General features: G+C 37.5%; 1 protein-coding gene across 1 annotated transcript in view; it reads right to left on the bottom strand.

Annotated features, from left to right (window-relative positions):
• LOC143039177 (uncharacterized) overlaps positions 1-15,000 on the bottom strand; it is a 321,175-nt gene that overhangs the window by 74,311 nt on the left and 231,864 nt on the right. The gene's annotated exons all lie outside the window — the stretch shown is intronic.

The raw sequence follows: 15,000 nt of genomic DNA, 5'->3' as shown, positions 1-15,000 counted from the left end.
TTTTGTTAATACAGTTCGATAGCTTTTTCGTTGCCTACGAATAATCATTTGATGGTGGAATATAAACAAACGTAAAATAAGCATTATTAAACTCACGTGGCAAGTAAAAAGTTATACAGGATATCACTAAATATTCAATATAATCATTGTAAAACTTCTCTTTATCAGTACTCTGCTTACATCACTTTTCATTCACATATACTGCTACTCCACAATGCTAGGGGTACCTTTTCTTGCATTAATTTATCCATATCATCTCCTACGCTGTCTGGCGACATAGAATGGACTTCGCATGACGACACCATGCTCAGCGACCATTTCCCAGTCATCCTAAAAAGAGGGAGTGACCACGTTACGGCTGCTCCAGCCTATGGAGACAACCCACCCCCTCCCTGTCCCAAATTCATCATGACGAAAGCCAAATGGGAAAATATATCAGCGTACTACCAACGTCAACACCACAGGGGATAATATGAATGACAAAATAGTCAGTTTAACACTATCCATTTTGAATTCAGCTCAAAAGCACATACCAAGGACCTTGGTATTTCACAAGCATAGAGTTCCTTGGTGGACATCAGACTGCGGAAAAGCACTTTGCAAGCGGAATAGGGCTTATCGAACTTTTAAAAAGAACCTAGTTTTACCTAACTTGATTACTTCTAAAAAGGCGCAAACAGAGGCCCGTAAAATCATTAAACAGCCCAAGCGAAAGTCTTGGCGTGATTTCATTTCGACAATCAGCATGCACAACCCTCTAACGCAGATTTGGTCAGCCGTCCGAAGAATTGACGGTAAATATGCACCTACCATAAAGACTTTGACGATAGGAAACACATTTGTATATACCCCCACCGATATCACAAACATAATAGCAGATACTTTACACAAATAAGCAATACAGATAACTATTCGCCAACATTCTTGCAGCATAAACAAAGACTGGAAGCAGAGCCACTGGTCTTCCGTACACATATACACCACGAATACAATACTCCCTTCCAAATACACGAGATTAGAGTAGGTATGAGATGCTGCAACATCTAAATTCAATCTCGCTCAACAAATTACTGAAACTATACAACGAAATTTGGATTAATCATGACTTCCCAGAAACATGGAGACATGCCCACGTCATACCTATTCTCAAAAAGGGAAAGGACCCAAAGAGTCCTTTCTCTTATCGCCCTATAGCGCTTACCAACTGCTTATGCAAAGTATTAGAACGTATGGCCAATAACAGATTAAAATTCATTCTCGAATCGCAAGATTTAATGGTTCCTGCCCAATGTGTTTTCAGGAAAAATCGAAGTAGTCTCGACCATTTGGTCAACTTAGAACGTGATATCCTTTCAAGTTACGAGAGGAAAGCTTTCCTTGTAGCTTGCTTCTTAGATTTAGAAAGAGCCCACGACATGGCATGGCGACGTGGTATCCTCGAAAAATTCTATGCACTTGGCCTTAGAAGGAATCTCCCTATTTTTATTTAAAACTTTTTACTAGAACGAACATTCTCTGTCAGAATTCAAGGTTGCTTTTCATCAGTACGCATACAAGAAAATGGCGTACCACAGGGAAGTGTGTTGAGCCCCACATTATTTATGTTACTTACTAACGATATTCTACCTGCTCCACCTCGGAACCTTAAATACTCATTATACGCTGACGTCGGAATCTGGCATTCCTCATCGAACACTATCGCGTGCAACTTGCCCTGGACTCGCTCCAGGAATGGTCTGATGAATGGGAATTTAAGTTTTCGGAAGTAAAGTCAACAGTGGTTGTATTTTCACGCAGAGCCCAGACAGAGATCGATCTGCAGTTACATGGAAATCGCATTCCAATACAAAATTCAACATTTTTCCTTGGCCTAAAACTGGACTCCAGGCTAAACTGGAAGGCCCATATAAAGTATCTAGATGATGCGTGCAACAAGAGACTTAATTTGCTACGTGAACTAACGAGCACAAATTGGGGAGCAGATAGGAAATCTTTGCTAATGATTTATGAGTCCCTGATTAGGTCTAAATAAGACTATGGGTGTCAGATTTATGGTTCGGCAACAACAACCACATTACAACCCCTGAACATCATCCAAAACAAAGGCCTGCGAATTGCACTTGGAGCATTACGCTGCACAAGAATCGAGAGACTAGAAGTTGAAGCCAATGTTCCCCCCTCCACTACAGGCGCGAACTTCTTACACTCCACTACGTCGCCAAAGTGCTTCGTATTCCACGACATCCCTGTAAGCAGGCGGCGTCCCAATACGAGCACTTTACCAACCCCAGCCTTAATCCCTTTTCCATCATGATCCGATCCTTGTGCGAGCAGTATTCAGTGCCACTGTGGTCTATTGAAAAATTGAAGACGTTCTACACACCACCGTGGGAACAGGTCACCCTGAACGTCAACATCAATGAAGACCTCCAGAAGAAATCGTGCTTGGTAGAAGAACTCCGACAGAAGATCCTACCAGTCATCAACGGGTACACTGGCCACAGGGCACTGTATACGGATGGTTCCAAGTGTGGCCGTAAAACAGGGACAGGGTTATATAGCTCCACAACCTGGATGATGTTCTAATTGCCGGACCATACGAACATTTATATTGCCAAACTCTTTGGAATATACAAAGCGATAGATAGGCTCAATCTGACACACATAGCAACTTTGTTATTTTCTCAGAAATGGGGAATTTTCTCCTGGGCAAAATCATTAGCGTACTTTCGACGACCAACAAGTCCATTACTCTCTCTTGGGTTCCCAACCACGTTGGGATTTCCGGGAATGAGAAAGCGGACACGCTGGCTAAATCTGCGTTAGAAAATGGTTCCATCTTAGATTTGACCACCCCCTACACCGATCTCAAAACGGCAGTATTGACCCGGCTCCAGTATTAAGTATCTACCCGTCTCCGCGAGCTGTAATCCAAGGAGGAACTCGGAAGCAAAAACCCGTCCGCCCTACTTCGTTGCATGAAACAGCTACTGGGAGATAAGTACCAGTTTTTCGATAATGACCATGTCTCGCATATCTTCTACCAACGCCTACCTCCAGCCATATAACGGTCTCTGTTTAGCCTTAAGGCCAAGCTGTCACCAGACGAATTAGCGAATCTCGCCGACAATTTCATGACGACTATCCCAGATCAGTTGCCGCCATCTCACTGAAGCAATGCGACCCACATCTGGCTGTTAGCTTCGCTGCTACTAACACTTCAGTTCCCTTCAGTGAAATTGTAATTCACTTACAATTTTCTTCACTTTCTTTCTATAATTGTAGTATGGTAAATCACTCGTCTCAAGGCCCCATGCCACTCTCGTATTGTAAGTTTTTAGTCAAGTTCCACTATTCAATATTGAAGGGGAATTAAATGACATTGATTTTTCTTATCTTCTTTCTTCCTAGTAATACACTTGGTTCAATTTACATCAAGGGAATCCCACCCGGGATCTCTGTTCATCCTATCAAGCCACTTCTGCTCCGACGTCACTATTTAATTCAACAAGAATCTTTTTACTTTTCAAATAAGTACCACCCTTTAAGGGCGTGACTTTACCTCCATGCACCAATAATTTTTCTTCTCCTCCACCTCCTCTCCCAAGCGATATTGTTTACGCAAGCAGTTTGTCGCAGCAGAACGACTTCATGTTTACATTTCGTAACATCAACGCCTACCCTAACCAATGTTTACAATATAAGACTGTAACTCTGCAACTCTGCAACTTGCAGTCGGCCATTGTATCATAACAACCGAATATAAAATGACTATAAAATTTACATTCCTCTCCACCTACTCCTCTATCTACCTAAATGTCTACCTCTATCTACCGGCCTCTTACACTGGCACAACTACAAGATCTGATGTCCCAACTTACGGTAGAAATCTCCACACTAAAGCAACAACTTCGTGAGTGTCCACGCTCCCGCTCCCACACTCCTCGCCTCTCCGGACGACGATCTCGCTCAAAAGAGCATCTCGAGGACCGCAGGTTTTTGTTTCTAACTCAACAAATTCGGAAAGAACGCCATCAAGTGTCAAATTCTTTGAACTTTTAAAACTTTAAACGTCAGCAGCGACCACTAACGCATCGTAGTGTTCGCCACGATAGTGTCCTCCCAGCACCAACAAGTCAACGGTCTCTACCTCCTGTCCTACACCTGTACGCCGGCAACAACACCAAGATACCAATGTACTCGTGCAGAACGTTGCATCTGGATTTCAACCTACGCCATTCTTTTGAGGGGACATTCTATGTTGGAGCCGCATCTAAAGCCATCCTTGGCACCGACTTTCTAAGGCACCACAACCTCATGGTTGACCTCAAAGCCCGGCAGTTCCTGGATCCCCTCACTGCGTTCTTCACTAAAGCACAAACTGTCTATAATCCACCAGGACCACAAGTTGACCGACCTCTTCCAGGTCTTCCTAATGCTGGCACAGCCGCATTCTCCCAATATGCCTGTGAAGCACCACATGACTCACCACATCGAGATGACTAGACCACCAGTCCACGCTATGGCTAGTCGACTAGCTCCCGAACATTTCAAAAATCCTAAGGCTGAATTCGAATCTCTCATGAGTCACGGCATCATACGCTCCAGCAGCAGCAACTGGTCATCAGCACTACATATCGGCTCCAAGAAGAATGGTGATATGAGGCCCTGGGGGAACTACTGTGCCCTGAACGTCCACACGGTCGAGGACAGATACCATGTGCCCAACATCCAGGAGTTCTCATCACAGCTCTCTGGTTCTACTATCACTCGGTTCAATTTCATCAAGGCCTTCCATCAAATTCCTATCCACCCAGCAGACATCCCGAAGACTACCATCATAACACCTTTTGGCTTATTCGAATAAGTCAGAATGGCATTCGGATTAGGAAACATAGCGCAAACCTTCCAACGCTTCATTGATGAGATCCTGCGAGGACTTCCCTACTGATTCGTCTACATTGACGACCTCCTCTTAGCCAGCCCAGATGAAGCCACTCACAAACATCTATAACAAGTTTTCTCCCGACTACGAGATTACGGCGTCCAAATCAACGTTGACAAGTCCGAGTTCATATAACTATTAATAAATGAAAATCAAACAGACAAATGATAACAAAACAAAAACAAATAATATAAAATATATTATAATCATTACAGCATCTTCCTTAGGTGTTTATCTAAATGATTCTTAAAGCTTCGAAATTAACTACATTGCACTACCTGTGCAGGAAGCTTATTCCATTCATTAACTACACGGTTGGCAAAGTTGTTTCTACCTACTTCCAAATTGAATCTATTTCCGGACAGTTTGAGACCATTGTTTCTTGTCTGATTCTCATTCAATGTGAAAATTTTGTCACTTTTAATGTTGTCAATTCCCTTTAGAATCTTAAAGACCTGTATCAAATCACCTCTGAGTCTACGCTTTTTTAGGGAAAACAGATTCATATGTTTTAGTCGATTTTCGTATGATTTACTTTTGATATTTGGAATCAGTTTTGTGGCTCGCCGTTGTACTTTTTCCAGTCTGTCAATGTCTTTAATGAGATTCGGTGACCATACGGAAACAGCATATTCCAAATGTGGACGAACTAACGATTTATGTAGCTTGTTAATGAGTGATGGACTTTTGAAATCAAAAGATCGCGCAATGAGTCCTAGAATCTTATTTGCTTTCTGCCGTAGCATACTCCAGTCTAGGCCTTCTTAATATGACTAATATTTGTTTTAATAATTTTTCGTCTAACTAGGTAAAAGTCACTTTTATAAATCTTAGCAAGTTATAGGATTCTCTTACAATTTTGTTTATTTGTTTATCGGGGGACAAGTCATTTGAGATAATCACTCCCAGGTCTTTTTCAGATTCCACTTTCTTTAGTTCCTTTGTCCTGATAATCTTTTTTACTTTTTCCGTACTCCATTATGCTACTTTTTATAATGTTGAAGTCCACTTCCACTTCTGACTTCATTTCCAAACCTTGTTTAGGTCTCTCTGTAATGATTCACAATCCTTTTCGGTTTTCACCTTCCTCAACAATTTAACATCGTCTGCAAAGAAGCTCATGTAACATCCCACATCTTCACCCATGTCATTCACGTAAATAGCGAACATTATTGGAGCTAATACTGATCCCTGTGGAACTTCACTAATCACCTTCTCCCAACCTGAACACTTTTCTCTGAGCACTACTATCATTTTTCTGCCATGCAGGAAATCTTTCATTCAGTTTAGTAGGTTCCCTTGTATCTTTCCTATATTTTCCTTTTTTTTTTGTGGTATTTTGTCGAAGGCTTCTTTTTAAGTTTAGGACAGCACAATCAACTCGTCCATCCCTTTCTTGTATTATATCTATTAGTATTGAGTAGAACCAGATTAAATTTGTAGCACATGATCTTCCCTGTCTGAATCTAAATTGTCTTGAGTTTATTACATTGTTTTCTTCCAGGTGTTTTACCCATCTATTCTTGATAATTTTCTCATAAAATTTGGCTACAGTGCTTGTAAGGAAGATCGGTCTGTAATCAGTTGGTTCTTCCTTGTTTCCTCTTTCATAGATTGGTACGTTGCTGGCACTTTTTTAGTCTTTTTGTATTTTTTTTCTTCGAGTGAGCGACTTATTATGTTGTATATTTTGTCCATTAGTTCTTCTTTGCATTCTTTTAATATCCAATTTGCAGTACCGTCCGGGCCGTGCGATTTCCTATTGTCAAGGCTCATTAATTAATCCATTATTTCTTTTTGTGTTACTATTACATCTCTTATGGGATATATATATATATATATATATATATATATATTTACATATATATGTATATATATAAATATATATATATGTAAATATAAACATATATATATATACATATATATATATATATGTATATATATGTATATATATATATATATATATATATATACTTGTGTGTGTGTGTGTGAATGTGTGTGTGTATTTACCTAGTTGTATTTACCTAGTTGTATTTTACGGGAAGGGGAGCTATGCTCGTGGGGTCCCGTCTTCATATCTCATTTTATCTAAACTATTTTTAAATTCATGTATTGTTTTTGCACACACCACTTTCTCATCTAACTTGTTCCAACTGTCTATTGCTCTGTGAGGAAAGCTTTTCTTTTTAAAATCTCTTCTATAGCTGTCTTTTTTTATTTTCTTTCCGTGTCCTCTTGTATTTCTGTCATCCCATTTTATCAGATTCTCTCTATCAGTAATTTCTATGCCTTTCATGATTCTGTAAATAGCTATCAAATCTCCTCTCTCTCTTCTTTGCTCTAGTGTCTGTAGTTTAAGTTTTTGTAGTCTCTCTTCATATGATAGTTTTGAGAGTGTTGGTGCCAGTTTTGTAATTGCTCTTTGTATTCTTTCAAGTTTTTTTATACATTTTTTTGTACTTGGTGACCATATCGTTGCTGCATATTCCAATCTTGGTCTTATCAGGGTGATTAGGATTTTCCTCACCATTTCTTCATCCAGGTATATAAATGCCACTTTGATTGTTCTTATTAAATTATAAGTTTCTCCAAAAATCTTATTTATATGTTTCTCAGGTGACATATTATTCATAACAATGACTCCCAGGTCCTTCTCATTTTCTACTTTTTTTATTCCTTCTTTTCCCAAATTATATGATCCTGTTATTCTGTTTTTGCTTTTTCCAAATTCCATTATACTACACTTTTTTGTATTGAACTCCATCTCCCACTTCCTACTCCATTCTTGTACTTTATTTAGATCTCTCTGTAGTGATTCACAATCTTCTTCAGTTTTCACTCTTTTCAGTAATTTTGCATCATCTGCAAAGAAGCTCATATAGCTTTCAATTCCTTCATCCATATCATTAATATATATAGCAAACATTATTGGGGCCAGAACTGTTCCCTGCGGGACACCGCTTATTACTTCATTCCATTTTGAGTGCTGATCTCTTATCACTACTCTCATTTTTCTTTCTTGCAAAAAGTCTTCCATCCAATTTAGCAATTTACCTTGTATTCCTCCTTCATATTCTAATTTCTTAAGCAACTTCTTATGTGGTACTTTGTCAAAAGCTTTTTTTAGGTCTAGAAATGCACAATCAGCCCATCCATCTCTTTCTTGTATTATATCTATTAGCCTTGAATAGAAACATATTAAATTGGTGACGCATGATCGTCCTTGTCTGAATCCAAATTGCCTTGGATTTAGTACGTTGTTTTTTTCCAAGTATTTTACCCATCTACTTTTGATAATTCTTTCACATATTTTTGCTATTGTACTTGTTAGAGAGACTGGTCTATAGTTGGTAGGTTCTTCTTTATTTCCTCCTTTATATATAGGTACTATATTTGCTTTTTTCCAATCTTCTGGAACTTTTCCTTCTTTTAAGGAACTGCTTATTATGCTATGTATTTTGTCTGCCAGTTCATTCCTGCATTCTTTCAGAATCCAGTTTGCTATTTCATCTGGCCCATGCGATTTTCTGACATCAAAATTACCCAAGTGTGTCAATATTTCATTCTTTGTTACTTCTATTTCTTCCATAGGGGGGACTTTTTCCTTCCACTCAATCTCTTCAGGTTGTATATTTTCCCTTGTAAACACTGATTTAAAATGTTTGTTCATAATTTCTGCCATTTCCATTTCCTCAGTGTATTCAACTCCTCCTTGTCTTAATTTCTCTAAGTCTTGTTTTTTTTTCAGTTTATTGTTTACAAATCTGTAGAATAGTTTTGGTTGATCTTTACACTTTTCTATAACATCTTTTTCATATTTTCTCTTTTCCTCTCTGCACTTTTGTACATATTCATTTCTATAACCAGTATATATTTTCCATTTTTCAGGTCTTCTGTCTTTTTTCCATCTGTTCCAGGCTTTGTCTCTTTTGTCCTTTAACTCCCTACAACTTTTGTTGTACCAGCATTTTACATATTCTTTTTCTTGTTTTTGTCTTGGGACATACTTTTCCACTCCTTTTTTGTAAATTTTTGTCAAAATATTCCATTTCTCTTCCACTGTTGTTTCTTCTTTGTATATTTCTTCCCAGTTTTCTTGTTGGAAGAATTCTCTTATTTTATCAAAGTTTGTTTTTTCATACATCATTCTTCCTTTTCTATATTGTTCATTTCTTTTCATATATTTTTCTTCATTAAGTTCCAGTTCAATCAATATGTGGTCACTTTTACCTATTGGTGTTTTATATTCAATCTTGTCCACTATTCTAGGTTCAGATGTAATTATTAAGTCTAGCCTCGATGGTTCTTCTTCATTTCTATACCTAGTGTTCTCTTGTATCCATTGTGTCATTGAATGGTCAGTAATCATCTCAAGTAGAGCATTTCCCCATGAGTCATCACCACTCTTTACTGTCATTTCTTCCCAGCAGATTTCTTTGCAATTAAAGTCGCCCATCATAACTATTCTTCCTCCGTCTTCCATTATTTTAGTTAATGCTATCTTTGTGTCCTCTAACATACTTTTATGTTCACTCTCCTCCCATGAGGCTGTTTTCGGAGGCACATAATTGATCACAAATTTTCTGCTCTTCTTATCTCGGTCTTCCACTTCTATCATAATCATCTCTACTGTATTCTTTCCATATATGACACCTTTCACGTTTATATCCTTCTTAGTCAGGAACATAACTCCACCCCCTTGTTTTTTCTCTCTGTTTCTAATCCAATAATTGTATGTATCATGTCCTACACTGTTGGGTGGTAGTGGGCCTTTTAATTTTGTTTCTACAATTCCCATTATGTCCGGTTCTTTTTCTTTCAAATAATCATTCAGTTCATTCAATCCCGTTATCAATCCATCTATATTTGTGTAAGACACTCTTAGTTTTCTGCCACTTCCATTGTATTCTCTGTTTCCCTTATGTTTTTCTTTAGTATGTCGAACTGCTTTATTTTCATGTTCACTACTCTCCAATAGAATCTCTCTTTCTCTGACTCCGTTCTTTCCTCGTTTTTTGCCTTAGCTTCAATTCTTTTCTGCTTTTCTGCCTCTCTTTCCTCCTTATTCATTTCTCTTTTTATCCATACCTTTTTATATTGATCATTTGTTGCTAGTTTCCCTGTCTTGGATAGAATTTTCTCTGCTGTTGTTTGTGACCTGAATTTAATCTTAATTGGTCTGGTCTTATCTGTACTATATTTTCCGAGTCTGAATTTTTCCTCAATTTCCTTTATAATTTCTGGTTCATCTTCCTGGACTAATTTTAATAAACTGCTTACTCTTTCATTTTCCTCCTTGATTCTTGCAGTTCTATCTGGGTTATGTTTCTCTTCCATTCCTAATATAATTATACATTTCTTTTTGTCAGCTAATTCTCTTACTATATTCTCCTTCTGTCTCATCACTTTAATAACTGAGTCTTCATTATGTTCTTTCAATTGCTGTTTGACTATGTCAGTGAATGAAACCTTATTCCCTTCTTGAGTTATTCTCCAATTTTTAGCTTCTGTAGCTAGTTTCTCTCTGTTTTCATTACTATTCTTCTTCAATTTCTCATTCTCCTCCTTTACATTTCCTAACTGTCTTTTTAGGTCCTCTATTTCTTCAGTTAAGTTTCTGTTAGCCTTCTCTAGTTGTTCCAACCTTTCAATTCTTTGAAAAATGGAGTCTACGTTACCTAACTTACGCTCCAAGTCCTCGATCACCTTATCAACTCTCTCCTCTAGTCTTATCAGTCGGGGGGGGGGGTTGTGTCCCCCCCACCCTCTTTAAATCCCTGGAACATATTCTCGTCACTTTCTTCTGTATTGCTCCTCTCTATACTTCTAATCTTTACATTTTTATTAGACATTTGATCCTCGCTAAGTCTTTTGTTTACCTTCCGCTTGTCTGGCTGGTCAAAGTCTACTCCCTCCTCATTTCCTTCCATTTCCCTCAGTAATCCCTCCCCTTTTCCTCTTTCCCTACGTTCCCACTACTCCACGAGCAATTTCCCCCCCACCCTGCAAAAACACTAGGCACTTCTCTTTGCGTTGGGATCCACAGACTTCACTTTTCTTCAGAACGTCTTCTAAGCCGTCCATTCGTTGAAGTGTGTGTGTGTGTGTGTGTGTGTGTGTGTGTGTGTGTGTGTGTGTGTGTGTGTGTGTGTGTGTGTGTGTGTGTGTGTGTGTGTGTGTGTGATTTTACATCTTTGCTTTATGTTTGTACCTCCTCTGTTTCTCGATCACAATACGTTGTTTTTTCAGTCCTATCCTCTCTTCTCACTTATATTCTTCGATTATTCCTAATCCATTTTTTTCCCTCTACCTACTCTTATTCCTCCTCCGCCCGCTTTATCATTCTGGTGGACACATTCCTCCTAATATCCTTTGCATCGGATCGGAAGAGGTCGGGTGTAGAAGCTTACCTGTATCGTATAACAACACATTGGGTTTTAACGTATTTCATGTCCGGTGTCGTTCATAAATGCAAAATATTCATTGAATGCTCTAGACCTATTTGGTTTTACAAACGTGGTACATAATACCTTCTCACAGTAAAAGAAAAAAAAACGTAAGGAAAAAGAAAAAAAAAAGAAGGCAAAGAAATAACTGATTCCCTCGACAACGTTTAAATTCTGTGTGACCAAGGAGCTAAGAAACAATGCATCCCAAATGGAAGAGCATACCAACAAAATATATTTTTTCTATGATAAGGCTGGATACGGAATAAGAAATTAATTGACAAAGACGAAATTGGTAAAGAGCAAAGGTATCACGAAATAAATTGATAAATATCTAGGGAAAGTATAGCATATTTCACAGATGTTTAAACGAATGTTGAAAAATTCAATTACACTGCATGCGATGGATACTGCTGGATATAACTTCTTTAAGGAAAAAGTTTCCCCAAGCTGAATGGACATCGCCTGGCGTTAGGCGCAACCAAATCTTTGTATGATGTGTGAGATAGGGGAAGGAGGAACGACCTTCTTGTTAGAGTATTTTGAGAAGTGATTCAAAAGTCGAAGTGGTGAAAGCACATGGATCACTATACCTTATCTTTAAGAAAACCCTGACGGCCTGACGGGACTTCAATAATTGCTGGGGGATGAGAATATTTATGAGATAATTGTGTGGTCATTTGAAGAGAAATTGAATTGGAAATAAAAAAGGACTAATGTAATCTCCATTTACTGAACTGAATGGTCAACTGTCAGATTTGCTAAGTTCTGGCTCGAGAGAGATCGACGTGCTACGAGAACACGACTGAGATGTCTGGGTGGACTGTTTGTATTTGGATCTGGAGAGACTATTTGATAAGTTGTATTCAATTTATTATTTACATTATTATAGTTTTTATTTATTCATTTATTTATAATGATTTTTTCGTATCCGACCTAGATATGGACCAAAAGGTCTCCTGTTGGCATGCTTCGCCTTTGTAAAAAATTACTATTAGGCATATATGAGCCTACTACACTCCCAGCGACCGGCATTATCAAAATATGAAGGAATGTGTAATATTTTAAACAATTATTTTGGCTCGATATTCGTAAACACCTCAAAGTGAACTCCAAACTGAAACCTGTGAAAAGTCTAGGGTACACTTACTCACTACTGTAAATATATCAAAAGAAAAATATAAAAGGTGTATAGAGAAACTCAAAGTTTATAAAACATCAGGGCCTGACGGTTGGCATCCAAGAATCTTAAAGGAAATAAAAAATGAGATTGTTGTTCCATTAGAAATTATTTTCAAGAAGTCCATCATATCCGGAGATGTCCCAAGAGAATGGAAGCTAGCTAACGTTACTCCCATATTCAAAAAAGGTGACAAAAAGAAGCCAAATAACTATAGGCCTATAATTTTGACTTCAATCGTAGGAAAAATAATGGAAACTATCATCAGAGATGCTATCGAACATCATTTAGAAAGTAACCGTTTGATAAATGATAGCCAGCATGGTTTCAGACGGAAACGTTCTTGCGTGACTAACTTACTCGAATTCTACAATACAGTTATCTCGAATTATGACAAAAGAAACAATATAGATTTAATATATCTAGACTTTGCAAAAGCTTTGGATACCGTCCTACACGAAAGACTACTTACTAAATTTGCTTTACACGGAATAAATGGTAGCCTATTAAGTTGGACTAGTAATTGGTTGAATGATCGAAAACAAAGAGTTGTTTTAAATGGAAAAACTTCTGGATGGAAAAATGTTACAAGTGGAGTTCCTCAGGGTTCCGTTCTTGGGCCACTTCTATTCATAGTATATATGATATAGACCATGGACTAAAATCTACTGTTTAAAATTTGCTGATGATACTTAACTGTGCGGAATGGCAAATTATCACTTAAACCAATTAGATATTCAAGTACATTTAGATAAATTACAGCAATGGTCTGAAAAGTGGCTAATGAAATTTAACACAAGTAAATGCAAGGTAATGCAGATAGGTAAAAATAACAGTAAGTGCGATTACAAGTTATTTGGAAATTCGTTAACAAAAGTGGATAGTGAAAAAGACCTCGGCGTAATTATCAGTAACGATCTCAAATCAACTATACAGTGTATTTCAGCCTCTGAGAAAGCAAATAAGATTCTAGGACTCATTGCGCGATCTTTTGATTTCAAAAGTCCATCACTCATTAACAAGCTACATAAATCGTTAGTTCGTCCACATTTGGAATATGCTGTTTTCGTATGGTCATCGAATCTCATTAAAGATATTGACAGACTGGAAAAAGTACAACGGCGAGCCACAAAACTGATTCCAAATATCAAAAATATATCATACGAAAATCGACTAAAACATATGAATCTGTTTTCCCTAAAAAAGCGTAAACTCAGAGGTGACTTGATACAGGTCTTTAAGATTCTAAAGGGAATTGACAAAATCAAAAGTGACAAAATTTTCACATTGAATGAGAATCAGACAAGAAACAATGGTCTCAAACTGTCCGGAAATAGATTCAATTTGGAAGTAGGTAGAAACAACTTTGCCAACCGTGTAGTTAATGAATGGAATAAACTTCCTGCACAGGTAGTGCAATGTAGTTCAGTTCGAAGCTTTAAGAATCGTTTAGATAAACACTTAAGCAAGATGCTGTAATGATTATAATCTATCTTATATTATTTGTTTTTGTTTTGCCATCATTTGTCTATTTGATTTTCATTTATTATTAGTTATTAGTTATATGTTAATTTATTATCATTTACTATTTACCTGTTTATTTATTACTTAACTATACCTATGCATTTATCTATGTATCTTATTTGTTATTTATATTATTATAGTTTTTATTTATTAATTTATTATTATTATTATTTTTTTTCGCATCCGACCTAAATGTGGACCAAAAGGTCTCCTGTCGGCATGCTCCGCCTTTGTAATCCTTTTGTAATCCTACAATATTTTGGTGGTACGCGATAAAGTTGAATTGACTTGCTTTCAAAGTGTTTTGAGCTTATATATGATTGTCAAGTGATGCGAACTTTGGCTTACCAGGATTACGTGTGTGTTTGTGTCCCCTCTCTCTCTCTCCTCTTCTTCTTCTTCTTCTTTATTCCATCCAGGAATGTGATACAGTGAGTTTTGGAACTTCATAAAAGCTGGTGCTCTGGAACAGTGTATTTTAAGTGTGCGCCACTTATTTTTTATCTTTATTTTTTATACGTCTCATGTGATCTACGGCTTGGCGTCACCGTCTGGACTTTTGGTTTTTGGTTCTATTTATCGTCATCTGTGTTAATAGAATGTTTGCCTACTATTGCTGCGTGTGTCAGATTTAATCTGATACTTGGACGTGGAAGGATTACTGGACCCGCCTAGATTGTGTGAAGGCTAGCCTACGCGATATCCAGCCTTCAGTGCACTGCCTCTTGAAAAGACAGGTTATGTTGGATTGTTGATTGACAGCCTTGTGACTATATTATAACTTTTTATTACAGTAAAAGTGCATGTAAACCCTTTTATGAATGTTGTAAATTATATTTTTGTATGTAATTAAAAAAATATCTCGAGGTAGGTAGCCATGTTGCCTACACCATAGGCGGCCATAT

Source organism: Oratosquilla oratoria, chromosome 26 (genome assembly GCF_046742065.1).
Source record: "Oratosquilla oratoria isolate Oo_2021 chromosome 26, ASM4674206v1, whole genome shotgun sequence".
Classification (NCBI taxonomy): domain Eukaryota; kingdom Metazoa; phylum Arthropoda; class Malacostraca; order Stomatopoda; family Squillidae; genus Oratosquilla; species Oratosquilla oratoria.
The sequence above is the reverse complement of the archived record's forward strand: the minus strand, read 5'-3'. Positions and strand labels throughout refer to the sequence as shown.